This window comes from Neomonachus schauinslandi, chromosome 12 (genome assembly GCF_002201575.2).
Source record: "Neomonachus schauinslandi chromosome 12, ASM220157v2, whole genome shotgun sequence".
NCBI lineage: Eukaryota > Metazoa > Chordata > Mammalia > Carnivora > Phocidae > Neomonachus > Neomonachus schauinslandi.
In genome coordinates this window covers 82,227,067-82,242,338 of record NC_058414.1, presented here as the reverse complement: position 1 = coordinate 82,242,338, position 15,272 = coordinate 82,227,067, and the positions used below count along the sequence as shown (strand labels likewise).

The following is a 15,272-nucleotide window of genomic DNA, read 5'->3' as shown; positions in this document are numbered from 1 at the left end:
GAGGAGGTGCTTCTTCTGCCATGGGGTTCCAAGACCAATGCTTTCTCCCTTAAAGTCCCATTGTGTAACAGGAAGCCTAATCACTTCACCGAAAGTTGCTGGATTACAGTCGGAACACTTTCAGGGATCACAGAGGAGAGATGCTGTTAGCAGGGGAAAAGGCAAATGCTAGTCTGACCTTTAAAAAGGGGGAAAAAGATCAGAGCAAAGAAAAGGAAAAATGGTGAATTCACAAACCATAGGTAAGAAAGCTTAAAGTCTGTCCTGGACCAAATCCCAGAACCAGTTGTTGAGATGTGGTCTGTGAGCTCTTAGAAAGCATTAATCTTTAAGAGATGACACAGGTTCAGAAACATGAGTGAGACTAACCCTATTTCCTTTGTTGGTGGGGGTCACTGGGCCATACGATGAGAGGTCTACCATAAACCTGCTTTCCCCATGGAACTGAATGAATGGTTTTGTTTTTTGGGGGGGGGTGATGGGGCATAAAACAATAACCACACTTATCCCCCTCTCAGTTATTTTTCAACTCTTCTGATGAAGTTAAGGAGAAAGGTCTTGGTTTGGTGCTAATCTGCTTTTAACAAAAAGAGGGCACCCCTCAGGCTCAGAGCCTTGCAGGCAAACAGGCTTTAGCCAGAAGTCAGTACCACTGTTCTGTGTTCTCTGTATTTATGTTCAAGGTTTCCTCTCATCTACAGCAAGTGATACATTTCCAATTAAAGAAGATTCCTTTAAAATTACTAATTTCAGAAAGAACATAGAGATTTTAAGTATTAGGGAAATAGTAGTGTGGCGGTGCTTGGATTTGGCAACAGCACACAGGTCCTCTAAAAATACCTGGAGTTTGGGAGATTCTGCTGCCAACTGAATACAGGCCAGCAAGACCAGGGCAGGAGCTGTTCAGGGGGATACTAGGGGCTGCCCGCTGGTTGCCCACTCAATGGCCATTTCCCCTTCTCCCTGCTGATCGATCATTTTTCCCTTATGACATCTATATGTGACTCAGGAAAATAATGAGTCTAAGTTATTTTTTTTTGTGCCATGGACATCTCTGGCAGTGAGGGAGGGAAACCAATGGACCCCTTCACAGAATAATATTTTTGAATATACAAGTTAAAAATACAGGATTGCAAAGGAAGCCAATTATGCCAAAAGTTATTAAAATATTTTTTAGAAGCCACGAAAATCAGGATATAGTAAATATATGTGCTTCTTTATTAACACACTAAATAACAAGATCAAACAGAAGGTCTAAGAATTGTAATTTCAAGGCAGTGATAGGAGTAAACAGTACTGTGCAATTCCTGCTACTATTATAATATGATAGGAAAATATTTCTGATTTCTTTCAGTGAAAAAGTCATAGATATAACTAGTTTTACTGATTTGTTGCTTACATTCCCATTCAAAGGAAATGCTACATTTGAGTTAGCATTTAATAATAAAGATGTAATTTTTTTCCCCATCCCAATTCATGGACCTTATGAATGCCTAGTCTCAGCCAATCATTTGGGTGGAGGAGGAGAGAACACCCTTTGCTGGTCCCAACATAATGGTTTAGAAGTGTCATCCAAATCTGGATAATAAGATATAAGAAGTCATGTGAAAGGCATGTGGGGAAGGATATTTTTGCTTTTAAAAAGAGAAGGCATAAAATAAGGAACTGTGTTTTGCCTGCCTTTGGAGATTGGTGTGTGAGCATGCAATGCCTGGAGCTATGGCAACCACTCTGTAGCCAAGAAAGACATTCGTGGTCATGCTGAGAGAATGGCATAACAGAAAAGATGGAAAGAATCAAGGTGTCCGTTCTGATCTGGGGCCACATCTCAGTTAAACCAACTCACGCTGGAGCTCCCCTACTTTGGGACTTTTTACATAAGATCATAAAATTTCCTGCTTGGATGTTCTATTACTTGCAGCATAAACCATCTATAGCCTAAACACCATGAGCCTTTCCCATGGTTGCAGGTCTTTTCACAACCTCCACAACACAACTAAGTAGCTGGATCCCCTAGTATTTTTCTGAGGCATAGGGATTGCTCTCTATCCCAAGCCCATCTCGGTCTTTTGTCAGCCTCTCGGGCTCCTCAGTGTAGAACAGGAGAGCTGTCTGATGGGAACTGACAAGATGGAGGCCACAGGGACTGCTGATGACAGGAGGGAGAGCTCTTAGTAAAGGATGCCACCCAGAGCATCAGCTTAGAGCTTTACTCTGGGTGCAACGACCTGGGTGGACAGAAAGAAGAGTCAGGGTTCATGAAGTCCATCTAGGAAAAAGGGCACAGGTGGTCCAGCATAGCTGTGAAGGGACAGTCAGAAAGTCTAGGTTTCCAGGTTCTTAAATGGTTCTGATCCAAATATCAGGGCGTATACCACTCCAGTTCCTTTTTTTTTTTTTTTTAAGATTTTATTTATTTATTTGAGAGAGAGAATGAGACAGAGAGAGAGCATGAGAGGGAGGAGGGTCAGAGGGCAAAGCAGACCCCTGCCAAGCAGGGAGCCCGATGCGGGACTCGATCCCGGGACTCCAGGATCATGACCTGAGCCGAAGGCAGTCGCTTAACCAACTGAGCCACCCAGGCGCCCACCACTCCAGTTCTTTACAAGAGATTCTTTCTCTTTCCCCCACCCCCAGCAGCCCCTATCTCCTTCTAGTTTCCATTTTATCATTGCACCAATTCCTCAATTCATAGCCATAAATCTGATAGAAAGCTTGGAGAAGGCATGAGATGGACTCCATAATCTCTGCTAATCCTGTAATCAGGAGCTAAACCCAGGACACAAGTGGATTTGCAAAATAAGGATTTCGGAAACTCAAATGGCATTAGCAGGCCACAGAGACAAATGTACACAATGACTGAATGAGACCCATCAATCCAGCAACAGGCACATTCCTTCTCCTCCACATGAACCACATGTAACAAGAAAGGACTGAATGGGAAAAGGCTGAGGAGGAGAGTAAAGTCATCCCTTCTTGAGGGTTCTCTTAAAGTTAAGTTTCGGGAATAGGAGTGAGAGGAGGAATAAAAGGTGGGGGAAGGGAGAGAAAGGGAAGACAAGCCTCTCTCTTTATTCTAAATGCTTTTATTATCTTCTCTTGGGCAAAAACAATGAGTGACTTCAGCAAGGTGAGAGCAAGGAAGGAAGAATTTTTAAAAAGAAGCATGTTGCCTATACATGGGGCCTATGCAGAAAATTCCTTGGTCACCAGCTTTCATGTCACTGGTTTCAGAATTTCTGCTCACGCGACCTGCTCGGGGGATGGGGGTGAAGACAAAGGTCTCTATGAGAGAGGCAGGGCTGCGTTTGTCCACAAAGCCCATTTCTTCAGAAGCCTCCCTGTCCCTTTGTGGATTCTGTGCTACACATCATGGTGAGCAGAGAAGTGACTAACACAGAAACCATGGGGGCCACCCACTGGCTCAAGTGTGGCAGCGGACATGGGAGCTGGGTCCGGGAGAAATGTTCCTTCAGCTGAATGGAAGATTTCCCCTGGGTTTTCTTCTCCTCTGAGTATCCAGATATGATGGTACTGAGTCTGCGGGTGAGTCCCTGACTGGGGCAATGTCTGCTCCTTTTGGGGACCAAATAATGTGTCTCGGGAGAGGCTAAGTACAGGCCAGTGCAGGACACCCTACTCTGCTAGCTTCTCAGCCCCACACACGGCCTCTCTCAGGCCCACAGCCCTCCCTAGAGGTTTCTAACAACCACAAAGTATTTGTGGTTGCAGTGCTTAGTACATTATTTAGGATAGACTAAAACTTGGGCAGTGGTATTTTTTGATCATATTTTTGTCCGAAGAGCTGGACATCAGGCCCTTGATCAAAATAGTCAAGATAATTAGGGCAAATGAGATACAAAGGGGGTTGTAGCCCTGGCAAAGGAGCCACCGACAGAGAGACCCAGCAGCACTGAAATGAGGGGACAGGGAGAACTGGAGTTACCTCTGATATGGGCCACTTGAGACAAAATTTAGCCAGTCTCTTGGCTTCTCCATCAAAGATGCAGCTTAACATGGAGACGTTTAGGGGGTCAGAGACTAAGACACCCCCCTCCCCTGCCTCGCTTGCCAGTGCTATTGTGCTCCAGCTCACATGTGAGGCCTTAGAAAAATTCAATACCTACTTAATTCTTCTTCTTCCTAGAAAACAGTATTTAATGGGAATGGGCTTGTTCACCTAAGCAAGTGAGTCAAAGTTATGTGTTTAGAAAACTCATCAATAACAAATAACATTCTTAAACGGACGGACTCAGGTGGAGACACAAGCTGGCGGGGAGCCAACGCCTTAAGCGGCACTGAAAGTGGGCTAAGGCTGTTGACGGTGGTGCTGAAGGCCAGAGACGGGCCTGGCCTATCAGAGTGGGAGCTCCTCTTGGTCTCAAGTTGACAAAGAATTTTCCCCTGCAGCTGCCAGATACACAGGAGCAGAGGGTCTTATTCCTGTCCCTCTGCAGATATAGGAGCAAAAGACTGCTTTGACTGGTTAGGAAATAGAAGAGGCTCAGGCCATCAGAGGGTCCTGCTGGCTGAGAGACGGGTGGACCAGTCAAGCACAGTGTTGGACACAGCCTATATCCTTCAAGCTGTTTCCAGAGAGAATGAGAATGTCCCCAATTTGTTGGTTGGTTGATCTTTTCATATCCATCTCTCTTTCACTTATTGTCTTGCGTGCACACATGTAGCCTTAAATAGATCCCATGGACTGGCATTTGGAGGCAGACTGCCAGAAGCCACGGCAGGAGGGACGACGCTGAAGTTGCTCTGTGCACCTGGAGCCCCAAGATGGCCTCCTCTTGGGGAGGGATCCCGAGGGCGTGGTGCCAGCTCCAAAGCACCACCAAGTTGCCAGGCCAGAGGGGCCAGTTGGGGGGGTGGGGTAGAGCAGGCCGTCCTTCTCTAGCCCAGAGACTGCTCACTTACACAAAGAATCCTTTCAGAGTTATTGGCTGGCAGGGCTCCTAACAGACTCCCCCTCCCCCGCATGGTTCATGCACCGAATACAAATCAAGCAGCCTCACTGGGCTGCCGCACAAACTGGCCCTAGTCACCAAGAAAGTGATACAGAATGAAGGCTCCTCCCAGCCAGGCTGCCAGTGTCCAGATATCATGATAGGAGGCTTCCAGATCCCCAGCTGGCTGCCCCACAAAAGTTGGGGCTTTAGCACCCCTCATCAGAAGCAAAGCCATTTCAGCCTGCTGTCCTTCAGAGAAGTAGTTTAAAGTAGACCAACATGACAGGTTCCCAAGAGCATACTGCTTAGCATTCCTGGCTGGTAGTGAGGCAAAAACTGAAAAAGGGGGGATTCACAGCCAGGGGGTGGTATTCTGAGGTAAAGGGGTGTAAGTTTCAAGGTAGTCATGTTACCCTTGTGTATAAACAAACAAATCTACCTATCAGGGCCAAATTTGACTGTGAGAGACTATAAGTGAAAGAGAGAGAATATGAATATGAGCAGACCAACTGACCAACGAACTGAGGAATTCTCTCTAAATTTGCTAGAGGAGTGGAGGGTACTAGCTTCTTTATTTCATGTTCATCCACCCCAAATTCCTCTAGATATAAAGTTGATTCCCACTGGAAGCATTTACAAATAGAACTCCATTTAAAAACATGGATCAAAAAAAGGCTGGAGGCTGGGTAGATCTAACTCCTGAAGAGGCTCACATCACAATGAGAAAGGAATGCAGCATCCAGGAACCTGGGTATCAGCCAACCTACCCATCAGTCCTTTGATGACTCATGGGGAAGCCAGTGGTGTGAGCCCTAGGCTGGTCTCCTGGTGTTCCCAATGCTACACTCCTCTTCACTTCTAAGGGTAAAGAGCCTGTTCCTCTGTTCAAGGATGGGGGGGGGGGGGCACGGTGAGGATGGTCACAATAGCAACTAACAGACAAAATTCAAGCCCACATTTCCGTTAGGGTCCCTCCAATTCTACCTCTGAAGCTCCTTAGATAGATCAAATGAACCCACATTACTAGGCCAGTACTGGATGAAGAACCATAAGGCCACACCAACTGGAACTAGGAAAACTCTAGCCATAGCTGAAGCTAGCTGCATGAAACTGAAAACAATTAGCAAGCTGTGTGAGGTGGCTTGATGGCTACAGATACTGATCCACAAAGAAACTGAAGAGCAGAGCAAGAAGGCTGGCAGAGAGGAGGCAGTGCTCTATAAACAGAGGGGATTAGAGTGGCTTGGAGACCACACAAGAGACTCAAGAAGAAAATGCAGGAAAGGACACAACAGATTTCAAGCCAAACTCAACCGATTAAAACAGCAAAAGTTCCAACTTGAGCATACTTCTTAAATTCAGTCAGAAATTCCCCAGGGTAAGTATAAAAAGTATGTTCTCATCTTGTTCACGCTTTCTAAACTAAGTTTTCCCCTGGAGCAGTGATCTGCTCCATAAGGGGCCCTAGAATATTCCTAGGAGACTAGCTCAAAGCCATGGGACCATAAAAAAAAATTCTGTGACACACCCATAGTTGGGGAAAATGGAGTCACAACATTAAGAAACATGTTCCCTTCAAGGCAAAAGGGAAGGGAATCAATGACAAAGCTGGAGAGGGACCCAGGTGGCCTGGGCTCCTAGTCAGACTCACCACACAGCTGTTTGGCGCCCCCACTCCGCCTGAGTGTTTTAAATTAAGAGTCTGTTGATGGAATTGTTTGTTCTCTAGTCATGCAGAATTTGAGGACTGGCAGCTAATAGAGATGAGGACCCTGGACAGAAGCTCTGGGCTCCTCTCACTGCCCAGCTGGATGCCCACCGGCTGTGCTGTAGCACAGGACTCAGTGGGATATTTATAGCTGCCTTTAAATTTACCCAGCTCTCCATAAAGAGAGGTAATGGGGCGCCCTTTACTGCTGCTAGTGGTGATTGTCCTAACATCCTTTAATTAGCAAAAAGCGTTGGCACAGCCACTTTCAAAGCATTTGATCTTACTGTCCTGGTGTTCCCTATTTCAGGCTCAACAGCCCCACTCCCTTTGGAGAAAATGCACTTTAGCAAATTTGAAAATGACAGGCACATGCGTACCTGAGCACAGTTAAGTGTATCTGTGCACCTATCCTCACTCTTCTGCTCAGGCCTCACACAGCACAACGGCCAAGAACCCGGGAGCCTCTGTAACTCCACGCAACTCTCACTCATGAATCTGTCAGCAAGGGGCTAGGAATTCTAGAAATCGAGGACTGGAGAAACCTTAAGGTCACTAGGTTCCTCCTTAATTTTCCCAACATAAAACCAAACCAAACCAAACCCTGGTGATTCTTCACCTGTCTTTTCAAAGATTTACAGAGCAGGGCTTGGGCTATTGATATACAACTAGGGAGGCCTGAACTCTTATTCACATAGGCCAGAGAACATTTCTCTTTCCTCTGAAATAATTCACTACTATGATCAAGGTATTGGACACAAGATGGGAAGGGCCTCTGCTTTCATGGGGATGTGTAATAAATAAGCAAACAAACACATAAACAAGATCATTTCAGATAATGGTAAATCAAACAAGAAAACAAAACCCATCATGTAACATGACTGTGAGTGGTGGGACTATTTTAGATAAGGTAGTCATGGGAAGTCTCTCTGAAGAGACCTGCTCCGCAAGGAGCCAACCACCTGAAGAGTAGGGGAAGAACATTCCAGGTAGAGGACAGAGCAAAGGCCCCAATGGGGAGAACAGGCTTAGAGTATTTCAAGAAAAGAAAGAAGAGCGGTATAGCTGAAGGTAGGAAAGGAGGAAGATGATAAAAATATGAGGGTCGAGGCGCAGGCAAGGCACTGATGGCTTAGGGCCTATGGTCCATGGTAAGCAGTTTGGTTATCATTTCAATTATGAAGGGAAGACACAGGAGCATTTTAAGCACATCATTAACAATCTGACAGAATGTCACAAAGATCACTTTGGCAGCTGTGGAGAATACACTGTAGAGGGCAAGAGTAAAAAGCGGTGCCTTTAATAGGTAGATTTCTCAGTTTTGAAGAGATGTTCTGTGGTCATCTAAGATGTTTATATTAGGGGAAGCTGGGGGGAGCGTATATCAGCACTCTTTTTGACCTGTAAGTCAAAAAATTATCTTAAAAAAAATTAACTGGTAAGAACAACAGAAACCACCTTCTTATTGTTAAGGTAGAATCAAAAGGTCTAAATTAGGTATGCTACCGAGAACAGGAAAGTCTGGGGGTGGGGCGGAGAGGGAAAAAAAGGGTTATCTCAATAATTGATTTTGGATAAATTACTTCGTTTCTACACCAATTTCCATATGAGGAAATAATAGCTGCTGTGGTCACAATCTGCTAAGATGGACTGTTTTCCCTGACTTCCTTCTGGTCCAATAATACCACAAAGTAATTACAGTTATTAACCCCACGTCACACATGAAGAATCTGAGCCATATGCAGTATGTAAGCAGCAGAACCAGGATTTGAACCCAGGCCTCTACTCCAGAATACTCTCATAACCACCACTGTAATGTCCACTAGCACACGCGCAAGCAAGCACACATACATCTGCCTCTTCCCCTCAAGCTCCAAACTATCTTGTAGGAGTCAGTTGGGGAAAAAACTTGTCTGGGCTTCTCCCAACCAAAATATGAACACATTTATACGCACTAAGCAAATCTGTCTGTGAAAAGGTTCACTGCAGGCATGGATCCCTGCCTAAGGATCACATTTATGGTGGTGATACTTGAAAAGCCATTCCCAGTCCCACATCTGTATCCACTGGACTCTGATCTTAAGGCTTCTCTTAATCTTCAAGGAGCAGTCCCACATCTGTATCCGCTGGTCTCTGATCTTAAGGCTTCTCTTAATCTTCAATGAGCAGGAAGCTCAACGTTTATGTGAGACAGTTATACTTGAGCCAGATTTTGTAGGAATGTCAAAAGGTACTTCTAGTATGACTGGTAAATGCTTAAATGTTCTAAGAACTTTGGGATAAAATCTAGAGGCCAGGTAAAGAGTGAGCAAATCACCAAAACAAGGAATCACGAGAAGCATAAAGAAAACAGGACACAGACTCCTTAAGTTTGTCTAGCCAGCCTGCCCCCTCCACTTGGCTCAGGTGCTCTGTCCTAACTGTTGAGCTGACTGAGGGACTCCCTCCCTTCCCGGGGGCTGTCCAGCTCACGGGGCGCTCCTCTACTCCTCAAGCACAGGTATGTGGGGGAGCCACACTGTGGCTGTCAGATGTACCCTTGCCTTCCTCTGCCTCTTAAGTGGCACCTCACAGTAGTTTGGAATGTAGGCACTAGACAGATTTGAGATTGAAACCTGGCTGTCACCGTAGTAAGCTGGATGAGCCCCCAGAAAGATATGTCCACACTGTAATCCCCAGATCTGTGACTATTACCCTATTTGGAAAAAGGGTCTTTGCGGATATAATTAAGGATCTTGTGATGAGATCATCCTGGATTACCCAGGTCAGCTCTAAATCTAATGATGTGTCCTTGTAAGTCACAAAGCAGACAGAGAGAAGAGTCAACAGGACCACACAGGCAGAGATTGAAGTGATGCAGCCACAAGTCAAGGAATGCGACAGTCACCAGAAGCTGGAAGAGGCAAGGAACAGATTCTCCCCTAGGGCCCTTGGAGGGAGCAGGGCCTTGCCAGATTTTGCAATTTTAGCCTCCAGGACTGTGAGAGAATAAATTTCTGATGTTTTAAGCCACCAAACATGTGGTAATTTGTTATGACAGCCTCAAGAAACTACTACAGTCACTTACTAGTTCTGTAACCCTGAGAAAGCTGCTTAAATTCATCTGCAGAATGGGGAGTCTAATGGTACCCACTGCATGAAACCTGTGAGGGTTACATGTGTAAGAACTCCCAAGTAAGAACTGCTGTTCACATCATTACTGTTACTGCTGTACAAAGGGAATTAAAGAGAAGGCTAGAACACAAGAGCCTGTAGTGGGCCAGTGCGCCCGCAGAGGTGAACATTTCTAAGGCTTCTGGCTGGACCTCTGGTGTGTTTGAACACTCAGGAGGTTGTGGCTAAAATGGGCACCAAACTGACTATTCCAAAAGAGGCGGCCATGGGGGGCGCTGGGAGGTTTCTCCCTTCACTCAGGCCTGGCGGCCCACAAAGAAACCGTAAGCCCCAGGAAACCAGCCTCAGGACAGGGAAAGGCCCTGCCATTCTAGAGTTCTTTCTGCCATTCTTATTAAGCATCTTGTCTCTTCTTTGCTGAGGTTTTTGCAGATTGCTCTGGATGGGACTTGCAGAGAAAGTGCTTTTTTGTCCACTTCCTTCTGACTTCCTTGAAGAACAGAGTTCTTGGGGGGAAAAGAAGAGTGGATGCTGAGGGCACGCGGAAGAGCGGGTACTTCTCGAACAGCGGTGTCACCTTGACTCACTGGGCTCAAGGACTCAAATCTATTTCCTTTATGACCATGTGCAGTAATGGCCCAGCCACGGCGTCACTGAAGGATCACAGCCAAGAAAAAGAACCTTCTTATCATTTTGCAATGGCGACTTTACCCATTAAAGACTTCATGACGTGTTCACCCTGCAGGGGGATTTGCATACATGGGTGAGAGTGAGAGATGCAAACACAGGAGGACTCAAGCACACACGATGTGTTCATTGCCTTGGGTAAGAGGTGACTATTTCCATATAGACGGTTTCTTATACTCTTCTGTTGTTGCTAATTCACCAATCACCTGATGTCTTTCCTTCATTTGTGGAGGATAATTTCCATATAATTTCTTTCTTTTCTTTTCTTCCTGTTTTCCAAAAACCCTTTTCTTCCTTTGCTCTTGTTCTGTTCTTTGCTCAAATGGAAGAATATAAAGTATAAAAATGGAAAAGGTGCCTGAGTAGAGTCTGGCAGCCCAACAGTACTGAAAACAGGAACTAGAGGTTCAGAGCATATGTAATCTTCTACTGATGGACCTATCATAAGGGACCCAAAAGCCTATTGGAGGCCAACATAGTACCCTGCCAAAGATTGCTCACTCCTGGCAAACCCTATGAGGCATTATGGACATCTAGTGGCTGCTCGGGATAATGGCTCAGGGATGCATGTCAGGGTGGGGAGTAGTCTAGCTCTGGGCTTTACCATGAGCCCAATTATCCTGGCTGAGTGAGGCAGCCCTGGGTCTCCTTAGAGTCAGTTCCCTGGGTGACCATTTCTTTCACTTCTTATTAGGATTCCAAAGTCACTCAGAATGACAGACTGGTTCTATCGACGACCCATCTTGATCCCAGTCCAACAAAGTATAATGATAGCACCTGCATATAAGACCAAAGAAGATAAGCATTTGGAAGTATCTTCAAGCCCCAGGCTTAAATGCCAATACACTGTCATCCTGACTGAGGGACGGAGCTCAGAAATGACAGACTCTGATGTTAGTCAATCACGTGGCTTTAGGCAAGTCAGTATGCATCTCTGAACTTCATTAATGACATTAATGAGAGGTTGAGTCCAGATGATCTCCAAGATACCTTTAACTTTAACATTCTGTGATCTATCAGCCTTTTTAGTAGCTGGGAAAACAAAGTGTGATCTACTCTGCTCTGGCACTGTGGAGCTCTAGATTAAACTAAAGGAAGCACTCTCTTCAACTGTGTGGCTCATTTCCAAGTCTTGGCTACCATCCCAATGGATCAACCTTGTTCAGAGAGCTATGTATCTGAGAAGAGGTGGGAATCAGGGACTATGAGAGCTGGTGGGAATATTCTAGTCTATTTCCTTCAGATGAAGAAACCAATGTTTGGAGCTGTTTTAAGATCTGTAACAGTGTCTAGCCAGTGGCAGAAAGGAGAGTAGAACTCAGGTATCCCAACTTTAAGGCAGGTACCAAGTTGCTGACAAAAGCCTTGACTAATCACCGGCTGGCTTCTTCAGTTCTCTCTGGCTTCATCACAGTAGTCTCTCTGTGTGAAACCACAAGCGACAACATTCTCAACCCAGCGTTTCGTCCTTCTCTTCCTCTTAAAGTTTAAGCCTTCCTCTTCTCTTCGCACCACTCCAAATCAAGGAAGCTGTCAGAACCGGGGGCTGTGAAGCCAAACGGCTGATGGCTAGATGATCCTCAGGTTACAGAATTAGAGGTTTTGGTGGCACTTTCAGTTCAGACAGGCTGTGTGCTGCTGTGGCTCTACGGCCTCCTCAGTCTAGCCTATAGCTTCTCTGGTGCTCTCTCAGCTCAGCTGGCCTACAGAGTGCAAAGCAGCCTCATCCAGAACTCCATGGGCTGCACCAAGCTTGGGCATATTCATGGTCATCAATCACTCACAAATATTTACTGACTGGTTTGATCTAAGGCAGCCCACCCTTCCATCCACCTACACAGTATGGGGGCATAACCTTTCATTTGCAGTGCCTGGAGTGAACAGATGGGGTCTGGGTTTGCCTGCCCTGGCAGGAAATGGAAATGGGCAGAGCCCTTCTTTTACCTGAGGAGGTAAGGGCAGCCATGCTCCAGAATGCCATCAGACCCTGGCCGGGGTGTCCTCGGGCATTCTACCAGCTCGAAGCCAGCTGTGGCAAGGAGAGGAACCATTCACCAGTAAGCCTCTGATTCTTCTCTACTGATCCCCTGTCAGGATAGGATTACATTCCCTGGGTCTGTAAGATGGTAGGGTCCTGCTTGAAGGTGATGATGTGCAGATGGAGCTTTAGCCAAGAAAGCAAAAGGAGCCACTAAAGAGCCCAGAGGAAGCCTAGTATCAGGGTTTGACTCACCTCCACTTCTCTCATTCTTTCTTTTGATTAGTCATTGGGAGTAAAAAAAGTTGAAGGATGTATTTTCTCAGCCCCTCCTCTCCCACCCTCTGTTCTGTTTATTTCTCACATACCCTTCACTGAACTTTTTAATACAGCCCCTCCCCTTGCTTCTGTCATTTACCTTCTGAAACGTGGACACAATGGACACTTTTGTCAGTGATGAAAATATTGGGCTCAAGGTGAAATGCTGGCTCTGTTGTTTTGTGGATGTATGACCTTGAATGTGTTATTTGCCTACCTGAGCTGAGGACCTCCACCTGTAAAATGGAGGCAACTCTGGCAATTACTTCACTGGATAAACAAAGATTAAACAAGGATACAGACAGATCTCTCTCTCTCTCTCTCCATATAGTGGAGAGCAGTAGTAGATAAACATCCTAGTAAATGACTTTTGAGGTGGATGAGTGAAACCTGAATTCTCATCGAATGGGAGCAAACTGGAGAATTACTTCCATGCCCAAGTTTCTACACATCCGCTACATGCCAGGGGTCAAATCTTCCCTCTGCCCCTTACTATGTAATTTTAGGCAACATATTAACTATTAAAGTTGTTATTATTTGACTGCAAATGCATGATCAAAAGGTCTTGGTAATCAATGGAGAATCTAGCTTGCCTACAGTGGAACTGTTTCCGGGCATTCAAGAATTCCCTGGCATATTTAAGGGTATATTCCCTGCCCAGGTTACTGGGCAGCAGACAATCCCGAGATACGGATGTGGTAGAATGCAGAGCTGAAAAATCCACGACCTCCTCATTCTTTGGCATTAGCCCACATGCAGGTGATGGGGGTTTATTTAACAAGCAAACTTGCCAAGGTGGAGGTGTGGGGCACAAGGGAGGAGAGTCTGGAAACAGCCCCTGAAAAGAAGCAAATACTAAATCAGTGCCATATTCTAGGGCTTTCCCAGGGCTTGGCCACAGATGGCTCCACCCCCACTAGGCAGAGAAAAGGGCAGTCTTTTTCGGGGGTGGGAAAAGGCTGACCTAGTCCGGTTCTCCTACACAGCTCTGTCAAATGCCCCAGGGTGTCTCTTCCCCAGAAAGTGGAAGCAGGTTGCTATGAAGTTCTCAGGGAGACCCAGCAACCAAGAGGAGCCAGTGAAGCCCTGGGGCAGAAGGCTTTAAGACCCACCCCACTCCATTTGCCGGGCTTGGGGAGGGGAAAGGGCGACACAGAACTGCAGAAAGAGTGAGAAGTGGTGGCGGAGGCTCCGTGAGTGAACGGGTTCTCCCGTGGTTTCTGGGAGTTCACCTCAATCCTTCCTGCCGGCTGCTGTGCTGTCCCAGGTCGTCACTGCCTGGGCTCCTCACACTTGGTCTTTCCTTCCACCGCTTGCCCTCCCGCAGCCCTCATTAAGAGAACAATCATTTAAAAGTTAAAGCCGAGGAAGGGTGAGGAAATTTGCAAGGGAGGGGGCAGGACGAAGAGGCATCTGTGCAGCAGCACGGGGCGGGCCGCGGAGCCCAGGCTCTCGGTCTTCTGGCTCCAAGCAGCCCCAGCCGCCCCCGCGTCCCCACCATGCAGCTCCGAACTCCGCGTATGCTGCCCGGGCCGTGAGGCCAGGCGCCCCGTCAGCAGTCGGTGGGGGTGAGGATGACGCGGTCCGGGCGGGAGGCCCGCCAACTGCAGCAGCCCCGCCGCGCCACCCGCTTCCCGGCCCCGGAGCCCACCGCGTCTGGAGCCGGAGGGGGCCCGGGGGCGGGGCCCGGGCCGCGGTCGCTCCCGCAGCAGCCCCGCCGCTCCAGCCTATCAGCAGCCACCCGGCGGCTCCCTCGGCTGGACCAAAATAGCTGCGAACGCCTGCGACTTGCGCGCGGCCCCTCACTTGACGCTCACTCCTGCTCGCTCGCCCGCTCCGCTCCCCTCGTCGAGAGGGGGCGGGGAGGAAGCGCCGGGGAGGGGGGTGGGGGGTGGGGGAGAGAGAGGAAGGAGGAAGGAAGGAAGGAAGGAAGGGAGGAAGGAAGGAAGGAAGGAAGGGAGGGAGGGAGTCGGACGGAGGCGCGGAGCTCGGGGCTGCGCGGCGCGGCGCTGGAAGGCGCCGGCGTTAACCCCTCGAGGGCAGGCAGCGGAGGGGGAGCGGTGTTAATACATAAGAGCACTGCATCACGCTAATCTTCTCCCCAGAACAGTATGCGTCAGCAGTACATTCACGTTCTGACTGAAGGACAAAAGGATGAGAGAGCAGTCTGCGTGGCTGCTGCCTGCAACACCGCGAGCCCGGCGCGAGGAGGAGACGGTGGGCGCCGAGCGCAGGGGCCCCGCTGCTGCCGCCGCCGCCACCGCTAGCAAGCGCGGACCATGTTCTCGGGCTCCGGAGCGTTCCCCGCAGCCGCGACCCCCGCTGCTCACGCCACCGCCGCCGCCGCCAGCGCTCGGGCCGCTGCAGCAGTTCGCGGGCGGCGCAGCCACTGAAGGCGCCGAGAGCCAAAGCCCGGAACTCGCTGCCTCCGCACAAAGCCAGAGCCGGAGGCGCGCCGGGGGCCCGGCTGCGGCGGGCGGCGGCGGGCGGTTGCGCGCCAGCGGGGGCTGCG

At 48.1% G+C, this 15,272-nt stretch overlaps 1 protein-coding gene across 1 annotated transcript in view; it reads right to left on the bottom strand.

Moving 5' to 3' along the window:
- Positions 1 to 15,272, bottom strand: part of SND1 (staphylococcal nuclease and tudor domain containing 1) — a 394,531-nt gene that overhangs the window by 42,806 nt on the left and 336,453 nt on the right. The window lies entirely within an intron of this gene.